This window comes from Cryptomeria japonica, chromosome 10 (genome assembly GCF_030272615.1).
Source record: "Cryptomeria japonica chromosome 10, Sugi_1.0, whole genome shotgun sequence".
Taxonomy (NCBI): Eukaryota; Viridiplantae; Streptophyta; class Pinopsida; order Cupressales; family Cupressaceae; genus Cryptomeria; species Cryptomeria japonica.
In genome coordinates this window covers 758,433,705-758,438,889 of record NC_081414.1, presented here as the reverse complement: position 1 = coordinate 758,438,889, position 5,185 = coordinate 758,433,705, and positions in this window count along the sequence as shown.

Here is a 5,185-nt window from a genome sequence, read left to right as displayed (position 1 = left end):
CTCTCTCTCTCTCTCCCAATTTATCCTCTATCTCTCCACCTCTCTCTCCCTCCCCCTCTCCTTATCCTACTCTCTCTCACTCTCTCTCTCTCTCTCTCCCTCTCCTTTTCCCAATCTCCCTCTCTTCCTATCCCCTATTATCTCTCTCTCTCTCTCTCTCCCTCTCCTTTTCCCAATCTCCCTCTCTTTATATCCCCTATTCTCTCTCTTACCTCCTATCTCTCTCTCTCTCTCTCTCTCTCTCTCTCTCTCTCTCTCTCTCTCTCCTTTTCCCAATCTCCCTCTCTCCCTCTCCCTCTCTCCCACTCCTTTTCTCAATCTCCCTCTCTTCCTATCCCCTATTCTCTCTCTCTCTCTCTCTCTCTCTCTCTCTCTCTCTCTCTCTCTCCTTTTCCCAATCTCACTCTCTTCATATCCCCTATTCTCTCTCTTATCCCCGTCTCTCTCTCTCTCCCTCCCCTTTTCCCAATCTCCCTCTCTCTCCCTCTCTCCATCCTTTTTCTCAATCTCCCTCTCTCTCCCTCTCCCCCTCTCCTTTTCCCAATCTCTCTCTCTCTCTCCCTCTCCCTCTCTCCCACTCCTTTTCCCAATCTCCCTCTCTTCCTATCCCTTATTCTCTCTCTTAACCCCTCTCTCTCTCCCTCCCTCAATCTCCCTCTCCTTTTCTCTCTCTCTCTCTCTCTCTCTCTCTCTCTCTCTCTCTCTCTCTCTCCCTTTCCTTTTCCCAATCTCCCTCTCTCCCTCCTTTTTCCCAATCTCCCTCTCTCCCTCTCCCCCTCTCCTTTTCCCAATCTCCCTCTCCCTCTCTCCCACTCCTTTTCCCAATCTCCCTCTCTTCCTATCCCCTACTCTCTCTCTCTCTCTCTCTCTCTCTCTCTCTCTCTCTCTCTCTCTCTCTCTCTCTCTCTCTCTCTCTCTCTCTCTCTCTCCCTCCCTCCCTCCCTCTCTCCCTCTCCTTTTCCCAATCTCCCTCCCTCTTTCCATCCCACTTCTCTCCTTCTCCCTCTCCCCCTCTCCTTTTCCTAATCTTCCTCTCTCTCCCTATCCATCCATCCCCCTCTCCTCATCCTACTCTGTCTCTCTCTTTGTCTTTGTCTCTCTATCTCTGTCTCTATCTCTGTCTCTCTATCTATCTCTGTCTCTCTGTCTCTGTCTCTCTCTCTCTGTCTCTCTCTCTCTCTCTCTCTCCTTTTCCCAATATCCCTCTCCCTACCACCCTCCCTCTCCTTTTACCAATCTCCCTCTCCCTCCCTCTCTCCCTCTCCTTTTCCCAATCTCCCTCCCTCTCTGCATCCCCCTTCTCTCCTTCTCCCTCTCCCCCTCTCCTTTTCCTAATCTTCCTCTCTCTCCCTATCCATCCATCCCCCTCTCCTCATCCTACTCTGTCTCTGTCTCTCTCATTTTACCAATCTCCCTCTCTCTCCCTCTCTCTCCTTGTCCATCCACCCACCTCTCCTCATCCTACTCTCTCTCTCTCTCTCTCTCTCTCTCTCTCTCTCTCTCTCTCTCTCTCTCTCTCTCTCTCTCTCTCTCTCTCTCTTCTTTTCCAAATCTCCCCCTCTCCCTCTCCCCCTCTCCTTTTCCTAGTTCTACATAACCCGTACGGGTTATGAGAAATTGTGAACGTTGACATAAAAGGTTTCCATAACCCGTATGAGAAAATCTGAAAATATTTTAGTCCCAATGGCCTAAAAACTAGCATTGCAAGTTGTTTGAAGGGCCCTCTGCTTCTACACGTGATTTTCTTGGACAATAACAATTAGGTTTTCATATACTTTTGTCACTTTTGCTTTGGAATGATTGATTTGTCTCGTATATTGGATTGTTTTTGAAGTTATTTTATCATTGTTACTTTAGATTATAACAAAATCATGATCATTTATTGTTTTTTTGCTTTGATCATGATTGATTTGTCTTGTATTTTGTTTTTTTTTGAAGTTATTTTATTATTGTTACTTTAGATTATAACAAAATGATGATCATTTGTTGTTTTTTTACTATTTGATTATGTATTGTCATCATGATGTTATGTGTAAGACAATGGGAAAGAACAAGAGAGGAACAAATGAACAAAGAGAGGCACCAAAGGAAACACAAAGGGAGCATATGAGGAGATTACGCGAAGGTACATCATATAATGCACCTAATGAAAGTGATGAACATTCAACAATTGAAATTGATATGATGAATGCACCAAATCAAAATGATCAACATACACTGTTGAAATGTGGCAACTGATCAGCAAAGTACTATACTATTTTTTCCCTAAAAATGCATGTTATAAGCGGCTGGGATGCTTAAGGAATTGTAAGTTGATGTACTATTTTTGTTGGATAATAAAAAAGATTGGATGTCTGTGTATGGTGGATGTAACCCATTCTGGGTGAACCACATTAAATCTCTATGTTATCTATCTCCTATTTTATTCCTTTATCTTTTGTATTTGAATCTGCATATAACTATTAGTTCATATTTGCTTCAGATTTGCTTGAAACCCTAACAATTGGTATTAGAGCGAGGTTTTTTGTAAATTGGCAGGACTTTCAAATTTGAGTGGGAGCAATGGAGGATTCCAAATTCAAGGTCGAAAAGTTTAACAACCAGAATTATCACTTATGGAAAATGTAGATGGAGGATTACCTATATCAAAAGGATTTGTGGCGGCCATTAGAAGGAAAGGAAAAGAAAGCGACCACAATGTCAGATGAAGAATGGGACATTTTATATAGAAAAGCACTGGGATCCATTCGATTGTGCCTAGCACCGTCTGTAGCTTTCAATATAATAGAAGCAAAAATGACTGTAGATTTGATGGCGATATTGGCTAAGCTATATGAGAAACCCTCGGCTTCGAATAAGGTATTTCTTATGAAGCGTTTGTTTAATTTGAAAATGAGTGAGGGAGGATCTGTAGTAGAGCACTTAAATGAATTTAATACAATTACCAGTCAATTGTCTTTGGTAAAAATTACCTTTGCAGAAGAGGTTAGGGCTCTCTTGATTTTATGTTCTTTGCCAGAAAGCTGGAATAGCTTGGTTATGGCTGTAAGTAACTCTATCTCTAGTAAAAATACTTTGGTATTTGATGATATTGTTGGTGTTATCCTAAGTGAGGAAATGCGAAGGAAAAGCACAGGTGAGACTCCAACATCATCGGGTAGTGTTTTGAATGTGGAGAACAGAGGAAGATCAAAGGAAAGAGGAAAAGACCCTTGGAATGAGAAGTCATGAGGGAAGTCAAAAAAAGGACGCTCTCAATCTAGAAGAAAGAAAGATTGCTGGTACTACGGAAAGCCTGGTCATCTAAAGAAAGACTGTTGGTCTCGAAAAAACAAAGAAGGAGACAAAAATGAAAATGACAGTAAGGAAGCTAATATTGCAAGTAATACTTTACAAGATGCTTTAATATTATGTTTGGATAATGTTAATGATTCCTGGGTAGTAGATTCTGGGGCTTCATTTCATGCTACACCCCATAGAAAATATTTTCTAGATTATGTTCAAGGTGATTTTGGATAGGTATATTTGGGTGATGATGAGCCCTGTCAAATTGTTGGAAAAAGAAAGATAAAGATCAAGTTGCAGAATGGTAATGACTGGTTTCTGCAGAAGGTAAGACATGTTCCTAACTTAAGAAGAAATTTAATTTCTGCAGGGCAACTAGGTAGTGAAGGTTGCATAGTTACCTTCTCAGATAGTATCTGGAAGGTCAGTAAAGGATCATTAGTAGTAGCTAAAGGTGCGAAGGTAGGCACATTATATTTGTGTACTGGTAACACTTACTCTACCTTAGCTGCTATAGATAAAGTTACTGTAGGGACAACAACAATAGATGTTGCAAGAACAGATTCGATAATGTGGCACCATAGGCTTGGGCACATGAGTGAGAAAGGGATGAAAATCCTTCACTCCAAAAATCTATTGCCAGAACTAAAGAAGATTGATTTAGAGTTCTGTGAAAATTGTGTTTATGGCAAACAGAAAAGAGTCAGATTTCTCAAGGTTGGGAAAGAGAAGAAGAGTGAGAAGTTAGAGCTTGTGCATTCAGATGTATGGGAACTGGCTTAGGTATCATCTCTTGGTGGCTCTTGTTATTATGTTATTTTTATTGATGACTCAACTAGAAAAACATGGGTATATTTCCTAAAGAAAAAATCAGATGTTTTTGAAACTTTTAAGAAATGGAAAGATTTGGTTGAGAATGAGACAGGAAAAAGGTTAAGTGTCTCAGGTTGGATAATGGAGGTGAGTATTGCAGCAAGGCATTTGAAGATTACTGCTCCTTAAATGGGATTAGAAAGCAGAAGATAGTTCCAGGAACTCCACAGGAAAATGGTGTGTCAGAGAGAATGAATAGGACTATCATGGAACGCGCGAGGAGCATGAGATTGCATGCTAGATTGCCCTTACATTTTTGGGTAGATGTTGTACATACTACTGTCTATTTGATAAATAGAGGACCTTCAACCCCTTTGGCTGGTGGTATTCCAGAGGAGGCATGGACTGGTAAAAAGGTAAATTATTCTTTTCTGAAAACCTTTGGTTGTGAAGCTTTTGTCCATGTTGATAAAGAAAACAGAACCAAGCTTGATGTTAAATCTCAGAAATGTACCTTCATTGGATATGGGATAGATGAATATGGTTATCGGTTATGGGATTTTGAAAATAAGATAATAACTAGAAGTAGAGATGTTATATTCAATGAGAAGGTTATGTATAAAGAACAAATGCAGGAAAAGAAGCATGAACAAGACAAGCAATAATATGTGGTGTTGGATGAGATTCCTGAAAATGAAATGCCACAGATACTTTATGCTCAGCAACAACAGAATGTTCCACAAACTCCTGCAAGTGTTAGACGTTCTACGAGGTCAAGTAGACCCCCTGAAAGATTTTCTCCTTCTTTGTATTCTATATTATTAACTGATTCTGGTGAACCAGAAGAATATGAAGAAGCAATGCAGGTAGATGCCAAACAATAGTGGGAGCTAGGCATGAAAGAGGAGATGGACTCCTTGATGAAAAATAAGACTTGGGACTTAGTCCCTTTACCTGCAGAAAAAAGAGCCTTGCCTAACAAATGGGTTTATCAGTTGAAGGAGGATGAAGGAGGTCAGAAAAGATATAAGGCCAAACTTGTGGTAAAAGGTTTTGCATAGAAAAAGGGTATAGATTATGATGAAAT